Source organism: Artibeus jamaicensis, unplaced genomic scaffold, assembly GCF_021234435.1.
Source record: "Artibeus jamaicensis isolate MK-2021 breed Jamaican fruit bat unplaced genomic scaffold, CSHL_Jam_final contig_241, whole genome shotgun sequence".
NCBI lineage: Eukaryota > Metazoa > Chordata > Mammalia > Chiroptera > Phyllostomidae > Artibeus > Artibeus jamaicensis.
In genome coordinates this window covers 5,330,443-5,349,105 of record NW_026521509.1, presented here as the reverse complement: position 1 = coordinate 5,349,105, position 18,663 = coordinate 5,330,443, and the positions used below count along the sequence as shown (strand labels likewise).

The 18,663-nt window shown below is 38.1% G+C and overlaps 1 protein-coding gene across 1 annotated transcript in view; it reads right to left on the bottom strand.

Moving 5' to 3' along the window:
- HDX (highly divergent homeobox) overlaps window positions 1-11,763 on the bottom strand; it is a 101,580-nt gene extending 89,817 nt beyond the window's left edge. The window contains exon 1 of the mRNA XM_037126733.2: window positions 11,680-11,763. The gene's annotated coding sequence lies outside the window, so the exon portion shown is untranslated. The remainder of the gene's footprint in view (window positions 1-11,679) is intronic.
- Window positions 11,764-18,663: the final 6,900 nt, after the last annotated feature.

The following is an 18,663-nucleotide window of genomic DNA, read 5'->3' as shown; positions in this document are numbered from 1 at the left end:
CAGATAATGTATTACAGAATTGTACACTTGCAACATACAACCTTATTAACCAATCTTACCCCAATAAACTTAACTTCAAAAATTTTTATTCTAAGAGTTAAAACCCTATTTCTTCAATTAGGCTAGATATTATTTTAGTGTTTTATATATCAGATTTACATTGTATATATTATACTTAAGGGTAGTTTTACCTAGAAGCAAAGAGGTGGAATATTTCTTTCTTTTATTCTTTCTACTCCTGCTATTACTTCAAAAGCCTACAAAACGTAGGGGGAAAAGTATATATCCTGTTCTTTGAGGGTTAGAGCAAGATTCCACAAAACACACCATCTAGTGATAAGTAGGTAACAGTATACAAATGTACACACATATGCAGTGCTGAAACAATCAATATACAAATGAAGTAATGGAAGCATAAATTTATCCCCACAAATGCTTTTAACAGACTAAGAAACTGCTTGAAGACTTAAAAGTCTCATCAAGCACAACCCAAATATGATAGCCACAGTAAAGCCCCTTCTTTTTTCTTCCCTTGAAACAAGAAAACAGAAACAAAATCATTCCTATACAGCCAAAAAATATTTTTTTAGGTCTCTGTTTGACGAACTCTGCCTTAGGGTACTCAGTTAATTCCGTAATATGTCTTTAACCAACTATACTTTAATAGTTTTTTTTAAAGAGAGAGATGTTTTGTCTTTATATCTAGTGGAAAAGCTCTGTCTTTGTAAACCTAGGGGTCTGCAGACCTCAGTGTGAGAGACACTGGCCTATGTTATGTTACGCTTATGACATTAACATAGAAAACACATGTTATTGACAAATCATATACATGTTTATTTGAAGAGTGGGGTTAATATTGACACTGATGCTTTTATTATCATTATATTTCTACTGCCTTCTCAGATTTCTCACGTGGAATATGAGACACAAAGGGAGAGATTGTTACTCAACTAACACGCTCCTGGGTATTTCATCACAATAATATTTCTTGGTATTAAGCAAACCAGACTTGAACACACAGGGTATATTATCCAGAGTTTAATCATGGCCATATTCAGCAACTGTTACTATTTTACTACTACTGTTTAAATCAAGTAACCTAATGACCATTTGCAAAAAGACTCTCAAAGCTACTTGGATGCTACAGATTCACCGGTGAATTGTGAGAACATATATTGCTCCAATATACTTTACAGTAGTGAGAAATCAGAGAAAAGTATTTTGGTAAATAACCCTTTACTTTCCAAGTCATGGATTTCAAAAGCTTCCAATACATACATGTATCACCACAGATATTTTGACAACTTACTCATTGAAATTTATATATTAAGCATATATCACATTCATAGCATCATTAGTACACGATGTTCTGAACATAAGTCTTAAACCAGTTTCAAAGGGGTGAAAGAGAGTCAAAAGAACAAAGGTGTTTCTCAATAATATCTTTATGACATGGCTTTAAAATTAAAGGTTAAAAAGTGGGCAATGAATGGCAGGGACAGTAGTTATGATATAGCTTCTTGAAAAAGAGCTTAATACAGTTTTGAAGCTTTACCTGCACTTAATACTTTTTTTCAATTAAAGTTCACATTCAATATGATTTTGTATTGGTTTCAGGTGTATAGCATAGTGGTTAAACAATCACATACTTTACAAATGGTGCTCCCTCCCTGATATTTCTAGTACCTACCTGGCACCATCCATAGTCACTGTAATATTATCTCCTTTATGACTATTTTGTGACTATCAATTGATACTTCTAAATACCTTCACCTCTATCAACCCTCATTTTATTAATGAATGATTTAATAACTTATTATAAATTTTAAATAGAATCAGAATTTTTAAGTCAACATATCCTTAGAAATTATAAATATTGCACACTTATTTCACAGTTGAATAAACTGTGGGCCAGAGAATTGAAGTAAAGTGTTTCAGAACTTGTTTTATGAAAAATGTCTAATGTTTATACAGTAAGCTCTTTAATATCTAATTCACTTCGTCCAACACCTAATATATTTTATTTTATTTTTTTGCTAATTAATTTTTTATTGATTATGCTGTTACAGTTGTTCTATTCCCCCTTTATTCCCCTCCACCCTACCCCCCATCCCCACCATCACCCCCCTTTAGTTTATGACCATGTGTCTCAAGTCCTTTAGATTCTATATTTCCCATGCTATTCTTGCCCCCCCCCATCTATTTTCTATCTACTGTCTATGCTACTTATTTTCTGTACCTTCTCCCCCCTTCTCCTCCTCCCACTCCCCCTGTTGCTAACCCTCCTTGAGATCTTCATTTCTATGTTTCCACTCCTGATCTAGCTGTCCTTTTAGTTTGCTTTCGTTTTAGGTGTGGTTGTTAATAACTGTGAGTTTGTTGTCCTTTCACTGTTCATGTTTCTTTAACTTCTTTTTCTTAGATAAGTCCCTTTAACATTTCATATAATAGGCTTGGTGATGATGAACTCCTTGAATTTGATCTTATCTGAGAAGCACTTTATCTGTCCTTCCATTTTAAATGAAAGTTTTGCTGGATAGAGCAATCTTGGTTGTAGGTCTTTAGATTTCATGACTTGGAATACCTCTTTCCAGCCCCTTCTTGCCTGTAAGGTGTCTTTTGAGAAATCCGCTGACAGTCTGATGGGGACTCCTTTGTAGGTGACTGTCCCCTTAGCTCTTGCTGCTTCTAGGATTCTCTCCTTCATTTTAATCTTGGCTAATGTAATTACGATGTGCCTTGGTGTGTTCCTTCTTGGGTCCAACTTCTTTGGTACTCTCTGAGCTTCCTGGATTTCCTGGAAGTCTATTTCCTTTGCCAGATTGGGGAAATTCTCCTTTATTATTTGTTCAAATAAGTTTTCCACTGGTGGCTGTTCCTTTCCCCCTTCTGGTACCCCTATAATTCGGATGTTGGAGCGTTTAAAGATGTCCTGGAGGTTCCTAAGACTCTCCTCATTTCTTTGAATTCTTGCTTCTTGACTCTTTTCTGTTTGGCCATTATTTGCTTTCTTCTGGTCCACTCCATTGATTTGAGTCCCAGTTTCCTTTTCATTGCTATTGGTGTCCTGTGCAATTCCATTCATTCAAATTAGTTTCGCCTTCATATATTTGTCTAATTTGTCAGTATAATCAACCAGTTCTGTGAGGATCCTGATCACCAATGTTTTAAACTGTGCATCTGTGAGTTTTGCTGTTTCTTCATCGCTTAGATTTATTGGCTCTGGAGCTCTGAGATCCTCCTGCGACATTCTTGGTCTGTTTGGGCCCTTTAAGTGTGAGAAGCGGCTCCTTGGATTCCCAGGTCGCTGGGTTGTGACGCTGTATGTGGGGGCGTGGCCAGAGCGGGGAAATGGCGACCCCCTCTGCCGCTTCTCACAGCTGGGTGCGGAGGAGCAGTGCCTTAGGTGGTTCACCTGGGCCGGGCCACTCAGAGTCGCCGGGTTCTGACGCTGTATGTGGAGGTGGGGTCAGAGCAGGGAAATGGCGGCGCCCTCCACTGCCGCTGGTCATGGGGACCTGCCGGCCTGGTCCAACCGCCCACTCCCTCGCCTGTCCACCCTCGCACAAATGCGCGACCTCAGTCAACACGCAGCCCCGGGCCCAGCTATCTCCCCCGCGGGTCGCTCGCCTGGTGGCTCGCCTGGTCGCTCGCTGGGTCGCTCACTAAGTCTGACCCTGCGCCTGGATTCCGCTGGCCTGAGTGTGTCTGCCCGAGTCCTCCTGTGCAACCCTGCTCCGCCAGCTGCTGGTTTCGCCCCTTACCGGTCAGGCTGAAGAATTTGTTGTTAACGGACTTCCGAAAAGTTCAATTTTCCGTGTTCCGGCTGTGTTTTCTGTTGCTAATATTTAGTTTTCTCTAATCTTAGTTGTGTGAGAAAGCACGGCACATCCACCTATGCCTCCATCTTGGCGTAAGTCCTCACCTAATATATTTTAGAACACAAACTTACTATATAAGTGCTTTTGAAAATGATGATACTTAGATATCAGCTAAAGGACAATCCTGACTACATTCCTTTGCTAGGGCTGCTGTAACAAAGTACCACAAATTGGATGGCTTAAACAGAAATTTATTCTCTTACAATTCTGAAGAAGTCTGGACTCAAGGTGTTGGCAGAGTTGGTTCTTTCTGAGGACAGTGAGGGAAAGATTTGTTTGAGGCCTCTTTTCTTGGCTTGTAAATGGCTACCTTCATGGTGATATAGGATTATCCTTGTATGTGTTTCTGTATCCAAATTTCCTCTTTTAATAAGACACTAGACATATTGGATTAGGAGCCTACTCTACTCTAGTATGACCTGTCTTTATTTAACTAATTACATCTACAATGACCATATTTGAAAATAAGGTCACTTTCTAAGATACTGGGGGTTTTGACTTCAACAAATTAATTTTGGAAGCACAATTCAACTCATAACACTGACTAATTGCTTATTCCAGTAATAAGATTATAGGCTGACTTTATTAGCCAAAAAGGCAATTAATTCTTGTGCTCCCCTCTCCCATACTCCCCATCCCATGATATTCTAATTCCTGAAACCTGTGAATATTTTAGTTTTCATGGCAAAAGTGGATTAAGTTTGCAAGAAGAATTAACGTTGCTAACTAGTTGACCTTGAAATAAAGAAATAATCCCAGATTATTTGAGTGTACCCATGTTATCATAAAGAACTTTAAATGTGGAAGACAGAGGCAGATGATTAAGTGTGAGAATGGGTATAATGTGGAAAAGATTTGATCAGCCATTGCTAGCTTTGAAGGTGGAAGGCAGCTGCAAGCCAAGGAATGTGGATATCCTCTAGACGCTGGAAAATGTAAAGAAACAGATTCTTTCCCAGAGCTTCGACAAAGGGAAGCCCTACTGACATTTTGATTTTAACCCAATGACACATATTTCAGACCTCTAACCACCAGAACTATAAGATAATACATGAATTGTATCAACCTACTATGTTTGTGCTAATTTGTTACAGCAACAAATAGAAAACTAATATAGCTCGTTTTGAAGATGTTAGTGACAGTGAGGTCAATCCATATATGCTCTTCTTTAAGACTCTGTTGGCAAGTGAAACAGAATAAATATAATTTTAATGGTAAGGCAATTACTATCACCAAAATAAGTGGATTCACTCAAACTTTTAACAATTTTACCCATCACATAGTTGTAGCTATCAATTATATAATGTTGACTCCAGAATGTAGCAACACTGGTATATATTAGCCATGTAATACTTTGATTACATATTTCTTTATACATGTAAAAATTGACAAGAGGAAATTCAGAGGTTTTTTCTATGACTTCCAGCTCTTAGAATTTGAAGTTGTACAAGGAATCAAACTAAATTGGTACTTTACACATAATCAATGCTAAGTTCAAAAAAAGGGATGGAAGCATAAAGTGGAATAGAAGTAGCCACTTCAACAAATGGTGTTGAGAGATCTGGACAGCTAAATGCAAAACAATGAAACTTGACCACCAATGTACACTATACACAGAAATAAACTCGAGATGGATAAAAGACTTGAGTAAAGCCCTGGGTGGTATAGCTCAGTGGATTGAGTGCCAGCCTGCAAAACAAAGGGTTGCTGGTTCAATTCACAGTAAAGGTACATGCCTGGGTTGAGGACCAGGTCCCTACTGCAGGGTGTGTGAGAAGCAACCACACATTGATATTTCTCTCCCTCTCTTTCTCCCTCCCCTCCCCTCTCTCTTAACATAAATAAATAAAATCTTTTTAAAAACTTAAATATAAGTTGCAACATCATAAAAGTCCTAAAAAAGAACATAGCAGGAAATCTCAGATATTTCACACAGCAATATTTTCACCAATATGTCCCCTAGAGCAAGGGACATAACAGAAAAAATTAACAAATGGGACTCATCAAAATAAAAAACTTCTGCATGGCCAAAGAAAACATCAGCAAAATGAAAAGGGAACCAACTGGGAAACATTTGCCAATAATACCTCGGACACAGGTTTGATCTCCAAAGTATATAAAGAACTCACATGACTCCACTCCAGGATGACAATCCAATTAAAAAATGGGCAAGACGTGAACAGACACTTCTCCAAGGAGGACAGGCAGAGGGCCCAGAGACACGTGAAAGGATGCTCAGCATCACTAGCCACCAGAGAGATGAAAATTAAAACCACAGTGAGATACCACTTCACATCAGTCAGAATGGCCATCAAAAACAAATCAACAAACAAGTGCTGGTGAGGTTGTGGAGAAAAGGGACCCCTAGTACACTGTTGGTCGGAATGCAGACTGGTGCAGCCACTGTGGAAAACAGTATGAAATTTCCACAGAAAACTAAAAATGGAACCGCCTTTTGACCCAGCAATACCACTGCTGGGATTATACCCCAAGAATCCTGAAACACCAATTCAAAAGAATCTACCCATGCCATTGTTCACAGCAGCACAATTTACAATAGCCAAGTGCTGGAAGCAACCTAAGTGCCCACCAGTAAATGAGTGGATCAAAAAACTGTGGCACGTTTACACAATGGAATTCTATGCAGCAGAAAGAAAGAAGGAGCCCCTACACTTTGCAACAGCATGGATGGAACTGAGAGCATTATGCTAAGTGAAATAAGCCAGGCGGTAAAATACAAATACTATATGATCTTGCCTATAAGTGAATCTAATGAACAAAACAAACCAGCAAGCAAATAGTACCAGAGACATTGAAATAAAGAACAAAGGTACAGTGACCAGAGGAGATGGGGGAAGTAATAATGGGGGGCAAAGGGGGAAGGGTTTTCAGGAACATGTATAAAGGACATATAGACAAAACTATGGGGGGGTAGGATTGAGGGTGGGGGTGGGAAGGTTGGGGGGAGTGGTGGGGGGAAAATGGAGACAATTTTACTTGAACAAAAGAGAAGAAAAAGAAAACGCTTCTCTTTACATTAAGTAGTACTAGCTTGGAAAAGAAAAAAAAGTTAAATTGACGTTTATCATCTTTTAAACATTCATGAGTGATAAAAATGAGCCTATAGATTATAAATAAAATTCTTGACTATTAGGTTTATTAATCTACATACATATTAAAAAGAACTTCATGTTTTCTTTTTTAATTATTGAAATTTTAAAAAATATATTTTATTAATTATGCTATTACAGTTGTTCCATTCCCCCCTTCATTTCCCTCCACCCTGCAGACCCTCTCCCACCCACATTCCCCCTATTTAGTTCATGTCCATGTGTCTTAAGTTATTTAGCTTCTGCATTTCCCATACTATTCTTGCCCTCCCCCTGTCTATTTTCTACCTACCATCTATGCTACTTATTCTCTGTACCTTTCCCCCCTCTCTCCTCCTCCCACTCCCTGTTGCTAACCCTCCATGTGATCTCCATTACTGTGGTTCTGTTCCTGTTCTAGTTGTTTCCTTAGTTTGTTTTTGTTTTAGGTTTGGTTGTTAATAATTGTGAGTTTGCTGTCATTTTACTATACATGTTCTTTATCTTCTTTTTCTTAGATAAGTCCCTTTAACATTTCATATAATAAGGGCTTGGTGATGATGAACTCCTTTAACTTGACCTTATCTGAGAAGCACTTTATCTGTCCTTCCATTCTAAATGAAAGCTTTGCTGGATAGAGCAATCTTGGATGTAGGTCCTTTTCTTTTAACCAGAACAGAATGAAGACACAAGAATTTTAAAAAATGAGGAGAGGTTTAGGAACCTCCAGGACATCTTTAAACGTTCCAACATCCGAATTATAGAGGTACCAGAAGGGGAAGAGGAACAGCCACCAGTGGAAAACTTATTTGAACAATAATAAAGGAGAATTCCCCCAATCTGGCAAAGGAAATAGACTTCCAGGAAATCCAGGAAGCTCAGAGAGTCCCAAAGAAGTTGGACCCAAGGAGGAACTCACCAAGGCACATTATGATTACATTAGCCAAGATAAAAATGAAGTATAGAATCCTAGAAGCAGCAAGAGCTAAGGGGACAATTACCTCCATAGGACTTCCCATCAGACTGTCATCTCATTTCCCAAAAGAGACCTTATAGACAAGAAGGGGCTAGAAAGAAGTATTCATGTTTTCTTAGAATAGTGGAGATGAGTCAAGTGTGAGGAGATTTCAACACAACACATGCTTAGACTATGAAGGGCAAAGCTATTTGGAGAATGTGTGTCAGATAATTACTATCATAAATGGCATAGCTAGTCCATCCTGAAAACATACCATTGGTAGACTAAGCTAACCAAATAACAAAGTATAATATATAAAGAAATATATCAAAACAATATATTAGTGTAGTAGAAAACTTATCTCATAATTTATTTGTTCACAAGACCATCAAGAAACACTTCCACCGTTACTTGATACTTGACAATAGAAACAAATAGTTATGGGTTTGTCTGCATGCCTCCTGCCAGTGAAGCCAGAGGAGGTCAACGCAATGATACCTTTCTCGTAAATGACATCTCTTCTACTAAAAATTTCTCTTTACTGAGAGAAAAAAGAACATGTCATAGGCATCAGAGACTCAGAGAGAAGTTAGGGAGAAACAGACACACACTTTTTAAAAACTATTCAGAGGAGCCTCATTCTAGCTCTATAACCTATAACCTAATACTTAAGAGTGCAAACTCTGCTTTAAAGTCTTACATCTGCTACTCACTGCTTGTGTGACCTTGAGCAAGCACCATGAACAAATGGTTGTCTGCATGAGAAAAGTGCCTGCTCAGGGCATATACATAACATGTTTGCATGGTTGTTGTTAAGAACCTTTAAAAAATTGCCCCCAACTCCAAAGAAAATGAAATTAAGAAAATGTTTTTTGAAAATTTTGCCTCTCTGACAAATAATATGTTTAAAGATTCTAAGGATCAACCCAACCGACATAAGTATAGTTCTAAAACAATAGGAGACCAAGAAGGTATGACAGATGCTCTTGTAGATTTCTTTACAGATGTAAAGTATACAGTATAATCTTATTTATTCATTTGCCATGTACCTAGATCTCTCTGGTTAATCCAGACAATTTTGCTACTAGTTGGCATAAGGATGACAGCATTTATTTGCAAAGACAGGTTTCAGTTTGTAAGGTCTCAGAGTGTCAGTGACAGCTTCTGAATTTATTTAACCTTACCAGCTCCCTTCTTATGTAGAATATATCCCTCTAAAATTTTTACTACTTACTTCCAAACCAGTATGCCTAGATATAACGTATTCAGTGGAAGTATATTTACACATACTCGATTTCATATTTAGATAAATGGCTCCACTACAAAATCAAAATTAACAACTTGAATATTTTCATATTGTTGGAGACTAACATGACACAAAAATATAATTGCCTCTGGAAGTACAATACAATTTTTAAAGCATTATTAAATAATTTTTAAAACACATTTATATATATAATTTCATGCCATTTTTTTAACCAAGACTGATAGGGTGTGTTTTAATAAAATACCTAAGAAGAAATGTAAATATACAACATTTGGTCAAGATTAAAAATTACTGATTTATGTAGAAATAGTATGGTGCTCATGAAACCATTATGGGGTTTGGAGGGGGTTGGGGGGAAGGGTGGGGAGAAAATACAGACAACTGTAATTGAACAACAATAAAATAATTTAAATTTAAAAAACACATGCAACGCGCACATAAGAACAATATAAGGCAAGTTATAAGAAAATGAGAAATATAACAACTGATGTAAGAGTTCTAGGAATGTTGAGCTTACCAAACATTGGGTTAGGCTTGGAAGGCACTTATGGAGAGGTGTAACTTGAATTAAGCTTTTAAAGTGGGTAAAATATGAATATGCAGAAGAAAGGGCAACTTAGGTGAGAGAAGTGGTATTAATGTAACTAGCAGAGTTCTGGAGATAGATTGTTCAGGGGGCATTAAGAACAGTCACGCAGTGAAGAGCAAAGAAAAACAGGGAACCTCTGGTACAATGAAACCAGATTATGAAGCCATTTGCTCTCCAAGTGTAACTGGACTTGGAACAATAGATTATAGAGAGCCAAGAATATTTTGGTGAAGAAAAATGACTTGATGAAAACAGTGTTCACGGATCATCAGCCTGATAGGATGATTAGGGATTTGGGGCACAAAGGAAGGCAGACTAAGAAGCTTGTGAAGTGACTGGATGGGTGGTGATGAGATTTTAGTTGCAGCATAAGAGAAAAATGGTGAGAGAGGGAAGTCCTGGCTGATATGGCTCATGGATTGAGCACAGGCCTGCAAACCAAAGGGTCTGGGTTGGATTCCCCCTCAGGCATATGCCTGGGTTGCAGGCTAGGTCCCCAGTAGGGGGCCCTCAAAAGGCAGCACCCTCTCCCTCGCTTCTCCCTCCCCAATCCTCTGTAAAAATAAATACATAAAATCTTTTTTTAAAACTATTTTAAAAAGAGAGAGAGAAATGGTAGAAGAAGGGTTTCAAAGCAAAATTTACCAGGACTTGATAATCCCTTAACTATGATGAGAGATGGAGAAAAGTCCAGTTTTTGCTGTGAAATAGTCAAGATTTCATGATCAGTCAGTGGAAGACAATTAATAACTCTACCATACAATTTGTCCACCAAGGACAAGCAGGTTGTTTCTCACAGTTGGTAAGTTTTGTAGCCCCTCTTAATGAAGAAGAGCTGGAGAAGGTGTCTCAAAATAGGATTTGATTTTTGTGGTTCCACCAGAGAGACACAGAGGAAGAAGAAAGAAAGATTTAGCAGCAAACCTGAAACAGAGACCAAGGCTTTGTAAAAGACTGTTCTAAAAAGGAAAAAAAAGACAAGAAAGAAAAATGTCTTACTTTGGATCTCTACAATGGACCTCATTCTGAGTATTTCCAAAGAGTTTAAGTTTCACAATCAGTGACTGGCATCCCACATCAGAGTTCCTCGATGACTAAACGTGTGATTTACTTAAATAGTTAGTGCTTTTTTGTTTTCCAGATGGTTTCTCATCTCAGTAATTTCTATTCTACAAATACCTCTCTTGAGTTGTTTTAATTATTCCAAACCTGATATCTGTAGATTAAGAATTTTCCTTCTTAAACTCATCAGGCCCATTTTGGGTCTGGATACGCTCAGTAGGTCAGATTCAAAAGGAACTGACAGATCACTCTTCATGAACTGGAACTTGAAACATCACAGGGCAAACCCTTAACCCTTCCCAGATTCTTCCCAGACAGAGCTCAACCCCACCCCCTCCAACCAGATGGAAGAAGCGCCTGCGCATATTCCACGCCTATTCTCCAGGCCAAGAACTCCCCCCCCTCCAAGTTGTTAATGCGCAGGCGCAGCACCCTCAGTGCGTCTGTGTAGGGTTGTGAGAAATCTACTGTCCAGTGAAATCTAGAAGTGGTAGAATTCATACCCCCCCCCAGCACTCCTTTCTTCAGAGGCAGAGGCGCCACTTCCTCCTATTCCGGGGCCAGAAGCGCGTCCCTAAAGTCGCCTTATCTCAGAGCAAGGTCCTTCGCTTTCTAGCAATGCTCACTGTATCGCTATCCTCAGCTAATTTCTAACCTCAAGCTTCGGCCAGCCTTCGCGGGGGTAGAGGCAGTTGGCTCCCCCAAGGCTGCACCAGTTTGTTGGCAGTCTCTTTAGGCCTCTGAAGCTACGGGGTGCCCACTGGGCAGAACATTAACTAGGTCCCTTTCTCGCCTTCCTTCGCCCTTCACACCCACCCTGTCTGGGTGCTTACCTCGGGTGTGGCGAGGTCACGGGAGGGATCAGAGGATCCCAGATCAAGCCACTGTTGGGCCCGGCGAATTCAGCAAGATTTTTCCTGGGTCTCCACTGCCTCCTCAGACAATGAAATCAGCGTGTCCGATCATCAATTCTCATCATGATCGTGACGTCACGAAAGACAGCGGCCAATGGGAGCCGGAGATCAGCTCTGGACAGTCCCTGGCCTCAGCCCAGAACACAAGAGTAGGGAGGGGGGAGGGGAAGGGGAGTTAGCGGCCTGCATTGGGGCTGCCTCTTCCCCACACGTCTGAGCTGCGTTCAAGTCCTGGCCTCTCCGTATCTCTCTGTTCCTGAATGGCTGTAAATGCCCAGCATCCCTGTAGTAATTATATGCCAGTCATATGAGCAGGTGTTGCCTTGTCTTCCAACTTGGGATTCACTTTCCACAGAATTGTAGAAAGCTGCTAGAATCAAATGATCACATACAGAAATACAGTCTGTTGTGGTCAGTGTTCAATGGACAGTGTTACTCAAGTCAACGTGCTCATCGAGAGCCTTTGAATTTGTCAATAAGAGATAGTGCACAGTTTTATGTCACCTGTTGGCGATGACTACTGAGGCAAGAAATTAAAATTATAGGTTCTGGTAATCTAACCTCAATCTCTGTTCCAGAAGTTACTTGAGTGATCACCATTACACAATTACAGAACAATCGTCAAGCCATATGTTATATCATTTAACACTCACTTGATATAGTCCCAAAATTTGTTGGATGCCATGAGAAATGTACAAATTATTGGTCTTCTGTTATTATACAACTTACATCAATTGGAAGATAAAGATAAATCTACATTAAACCTTCATAACAATAAAATAAACTACATGATAATGTGCTCAGTCATGAACTACGAACAAGTGCTACATCGTTTAATAACTGAAAACATTAGTGAGGTGACGATAGCTGGAGAAGCATTCTATGCTACAGTTTAAACTTGAAAGGGTCTTGAATGTTGGTTAAGAGAGGATGAAAAACATTGTCATAAAGGGGAAAAAACAGGGAAATGTAAAAAAGTACAGATATGTATGATGTGAGGAGGTCCATGAAGAAATCAGTCTGACCAATAGACGGTATATGTTGAGGACTAGTGGGGAATACAATAGGCTGATAATAAAAGCCTTTAAAATAGGCAAAGAACTTTGATGTCAGTAAAAACTGCCAAAGGTCCTAAAAGCAGGGTTCCTCAAACCTCTACTGTCACATGATCATAGCAGTTTGCATGATTTTTTAAATGAAAATTTACATCATACCCAGGTCCAGAATATCCAGTGTCTTCCACTTACATATACTATAAAATGCAAACTTCTTACCATAGCCATAAGGTCCTGAATGATCTTTTGCCATCTTTCTGGCCTCACCTTGTACTACTTATTCACTTTCCAATCAATCATACTGGCCTCTCCACTTCTCAAACAAATTAAGCTCATGACCACATCAGAGCCCTTTCACTGTTGCTCCATCTTCAAATGACTAATTCTCACACTTGACTCAAATTTCTGGTCAAATATAACCTTTTAAAAATTGTTATATTTAAAAACATTTAAATGTTAACTTTAAAGAGGTTATATAACTTCCTTAAAAGTAACCATTTTACATTTATTGATTTGCAAATATTGTACCATCCTTGCGTCCCTGGGATGAACCTCAGTTGATCATGATGTGTGATCTTTTCCATGTATTGCTGATGCAGTTTGCCAGTATTTTGTTGAGGATTTTGTCTGTGTTCATCAGCGATATTGGCCTGTAGTTTTCTTTCTTTGTTGTGTCTTTATCTGGTTTTGGAATTTGGATAAGCTGGCTTTGTTGAAAGAGTTTGGGAGTCTTTCCTCTTCTTGGATTTTTGAAATAGTCTGAGAAGAATAGGGGTTAGTTCTTTAATTGTTTGGTAAAATTCTAGTGTGAAGCCATCCTGCCCAGGGCTTTTGTGTGCTGGGAGTTTTTTGATTACTTCTTTCAATTTCACTAGCTGATATCGATCTATTCAGACTTTCTGTTTCTTCTTGACTCAGTTTTGGAAGATTATATGTTTCTGGAAATTTGTCCATTTCACCCAAGTTTTCAAATGTCTTGGATGTAGTTGTTCTTAGAAATTTCTTACAATCCTTTGTAGTTCTGTGGTATCAATTGTAATTTCTTCTCTTTCATTTATGATATTATTTACTTGGGTCCTCTCTCTTTTTTTCTTGATGAATCTGGTTCATGGCTTGTCAATTTTGTTTACCTTTTCAAAGAACCAGCTCCTGGATTTATTGATCCTTTGAATTGTTCTTTTATTCTCTATTTCATTTAAATTGTGCTCTGATCTTGATTATTTCCTTCCTTCTACTCACTTTAGGCTTTGTTGTTCTTTTTCAAGTTCCTTGAAATGTAAAGTTAGATTGTTTATTTCAGCCCTTCCTCCCTTCCTCCCTTCCTTCCTTCCTTCCTTCCTTCCTTCCTTCCTTCCTTCCTTCCTTCCTTCCTTCCTTCCTCCCTCCCTCCCTCCCTCCCTTTCCTCCCTTCCTTTTTCTTCTTTTCCCCTTCCTTCCTCCCTTCCTTCCTTCCTTCCTTCCTTCCTTCCTTCCTTCCTTCCTTCCTTCCTTCCTTCCTTCCTCCCTCCCTCCCTCCCTCCCTTCCTTCCTTCCTCCCTTCCTTCCTTCCCTCCTTCCTCCCTCCCTCCCTCCTCCCTCCCTCCCTCCCTCCCTCCCTCCCTCCCTCCCTCCCTCCCTCCCTCCCTCCCTCCCTCCCTCTTTCTTTCTTTCTTTCTTTCTTTCTTTCTTTCTTTCTTTCTTTCTTTCTTTCTTTCTTTCTTTCTTTCTTTCTTTCTCTCTCTCTCTCTCTCTTTCTTTCTTCTTTCTTTCAATAGGCCTGTAATGGTATGAATTTCTCTTTTAGGATTGGTTTCCCTGTATCCCACAGATTTTGGATCATTGCTCTCTCATTTTCGTTTGTTTTAAGGTATCTTTTTTTTCATCCTTGATCTCATTGTTGAACCATTTATTGTTTAATGACATGTTATTTAGCTGCCATGTCTTTGCGTATTATTCAGTGTTCTGGTGATTGATTTCTAGTTTCATAGTATTGTGTCAGAGAAAATGCTTGATATCATTTCAATCTTCTTAAATTTATTGAGACTTGTTTTGTGTCCTAAGTGGTCTATCCTAGGAAATGTTCCGTGTGCATATAAAATATATGTATATTCTGCTACTTTGGCATGAAATGCTCTGAAGATATCTGCTAAATCCATTTGACCTAGGGTGTCATTTAAGTCCTCTGTCTCCTTGTTAGATTTTTCTGTCAGAAAGATCTATCCAATGCAGTAAAGGGGTGTTGAAATCCCCACTATCACTGTATTTCTGTTCTCTCCTTTTATGTCCATCAAAGTTTGCTTTACATATTTAGGTGCTCCTGTGTTAGGTGAATACATGTTTACTAGGGCTATATACTCTTGTTGGATTGTTTCTTTTCTCATTATGTAGTGTCCTTCTGTGTCTCTTACTGTAGTCTTGGTTTTGAAGTCTATTTTTTCAGATAAAAGTATTGCTACCCAAGCTCTTTTTCTTTTCCATTTGCATGAAATATCTTTTTCCATCCCTTTAGTTTTAGTCTGTGTGTATTTTTTGATTCTGAGGTGGGTATTTTGAAGACAGCATGCAAGACCTGTTCAGAAAGTATCCAGCCATGTACTATGAAAAATAAAGACATTTACTGAAGAAGATATAAGATACAGAAAACATTGTCCATAGGACAATGACACCTCAGTTCCTTTCAAAGCAGGCATCTTGGAACCTCACATAGTTTTCCCAAACACCATCAGATGCCTCATCATATTTTCCTGAATCTCATCGATGGTATAAAGTCTCTTCCCTTTCAAAGGCTATTTTAATTTTGGGAAAAGCCACAGTCTGCAAGGACACCAAATCTAGGTTTTAGGGGGGCTGAGTCACCTGGGTAATTTGATGTTTCACCAAAAGTCTTTTTATGAGACGTGATACATAAGTGGGTGCATTGTCGTGATGAAGCTGCCAATCACCATTTGCCCATAATTGTGGCCTTCTGAATCACCCAAATATTTTCCGTGGAGGAATGTTCAAGCTTAATGCAAAATTGGATGCAGATTCATTGCTCTACTCTCTCATTTTGAATGCAACAACCACACAATACACACACTCACTCAATGGTGTCTACCATCCCCACTGACTAATACAATGAAGCTGTCTTCATTTATGCATGCAAAATCAGTCTACTCTTCTTGGCTTCAAGGTTACGCTGATGTTGTGCAAACCATCCTTTTTATATTAACAAAGGCTGGACTTTTTCCAGACAGACCACATATATAGATTTTGTTTTCCGATGCATTCAGCTACCCTATGTCTTTTGGTTGTAGCATTTAAGCCATTTACATTTAAGGTATTTTCGATAGATGTACATTTATTGCCATTTTATTTTTTAAACTATTTCTTCTTCTTCTTCTTCTTCTTCTTCTTCTTCTTCTTCTTCTTCTTCTTCTTCTTCTTCTGATTCTTCTTCTTCTTCCTCTTCCTCTTCCTCTTCCACTTCCTCCTCCTCTGCTTCTTCAAGCAAGATCTTTAACATTTGTTGCAGTACTGATTTCTTATTAACATAGTCTTAAATTTTTCTTGTCTGGGAAGTTTTTGTTTCTCCTTCAATTTTAAATGATAGCCTCGCTGGGTAAATCAGCCTTAGTTTTATGTCCTTGTTTTTTGTCACTTTGAATATTTCATGCCATTCTCTTCTGGCCTTAAATGTTTCTGATGAGTAATCAGATGCCAGTCTAATTGGTGCTCACTTGTAGGTAACTATCTGCTTTTCTCTTGTGGCTTTTAGGATTCTCTCCTTGTCTTTAATTTTTGCCATTTTAATTATAATGTGTCTTCATATAGGCCTGTTTGGGTCTATCTTATTTGGGACTCTCTGTGTTTCCTGGATTTGTGTATCCTTTTCTTTCACCAGACTATGAAAGCTTTCAGTCATTATTTATTTTTTTGTTATTTATTTTTTAAAAGATTTTATTGATTCATTCTTAGAGAGGGGAAGGGAGGGAGAAAGAGAGGAAGAGAATCATCAATGTGTGGTTGCCTCTCAAGCACCCCCTACTGGGGACCTGGCCCACAACCCAGGCATGTACCCCAACTGGGAATCAAACTGGTGACCCTTTGGTTTGCAGGCTGGCACTCAATTCACTGAGTCACACGAGCCAGGGCTCAGTGAATATTTCCTCAAATAGGTTCTTGATCCCTTGCTCACTCTCTTCTTTTTCTGGCATTCCCATAATGCAGATGTTGTTATACTTCATGTTGTCCTAAATGTTTCTTAAACTCTCGTCATTCTTTTCAATGCTTTTTTCTTTTTGCTGCTCTGCAAGGTTATTTTTTCCTACCTTGTCTTCCAAATCGCTGATTCTATTCTCTGCTTATTTGCATATAACAACATTTGAATTATATTGAAATTCTATTTTATAATTTGTCACTCAATATAAAGTAAACTTTTTTTACACTATGACTTTCTTAAATTTTACAGCTGAGAATGGTTTAATCAAACCTCATTGCTGAATATGTTGGTTGTCTTCAATTTTGTTATATTGCAATTCTGCAATGTGTACCTTTATGCACAAATTCTTCAAATTGCTGGGTCAAATTTCATGCATATTTTTAAGGCTTTGAGTCCATATTGCCAAATATCTCTTCAGAAAGATTTTTACCTAATTACAGTATCACCAGCAGTAGACCTTCTGACCGACTCTGGATATTATTAACATAAATTGCTAAGTTTATAAGAGAAAAAAAGATGTTTCATTTTATCTTGCATGTCTTAGATTACTGTACTTTAAAAAAACTGTTCTTCTGTGAAATGCTTAATTATGATCTTAGCTCATAATATTCAATATACAGATCACATATCCTAGAATTGTAAACCTAAAATCTCTATAATCTTATTAACCAATGTCACCCCAATAGATTTTATTCAAATGAAACCTAACTTCTACAAATTTATTATTTTTTATTTTTTATTTCTAGTTGGCTCACTAAATACTAACAAAATATCACACAATCTTAACATATAACTCTTAGTTTTAAAGGTATGTTTTTAACTTCAGAACTTTTTCCCAGTTTTACCTTTTAGAAAAGTAATAAGTACTTTTACTGTATATGTAATGAAGTGATATGCCATCTACCAGCATGCTTTCCAATCTCTCATATGTACACATTTAAATAACCTCTGTTTTTTACATTATGGTAGAAAAAGTTATCACTTGATTCTATGTTATGAAGCCCAATGTCATCTAAAATTACTCTTAGTCATTTTGTAGTTTTGCACTTTATATATAATGCACAGTTCATAAAAACTGGGTCTTCAAACAAAACATTATTAATTCTGGGGAATTACATTTTTTTTTTACTTAGATGCTTAGAGAAGCTGTCTGAGATCATGTAGCCCCAACTTTGCAGTAATGATTTTTCTGGGCTAGGTCATAATAAGATTTCTATCATCAGAGAACTTATTGCACTAGTCATTGCAGAGCAAAGGTCTGAAAAAGAAAATTCAATTTGCAATTTCTTCCTGTCCTCATAGCAGCATGACACTTCTTCTTATGTTCTCACTTGTACATGGAGGCAACAGATTCAGACTTAACCTCCTATATAAAAGACACTGAAGTTTTTCTCAGTTACTCACACCTTTCTTTACTAATTCCTCTACTCCCTCAAAAGCCAAAGAAGTGTTTCATTATACCACCAGCATAAATTTGCCAGCAATTAAAAATTAAGCTCTCTCCAAGGGTTCCATTTCAGTGCTGGACACTTGCAATTTCAGTTTAGATGAATGCCATGGCTTAAAGCTAGAATTAGATAATTGCTTATAGCATTACAAATATTTTGTTCTTCACACATGACTGACGACTGATGAAAAGTATAAAAGCCTAAAGCTATTTTAGAAATA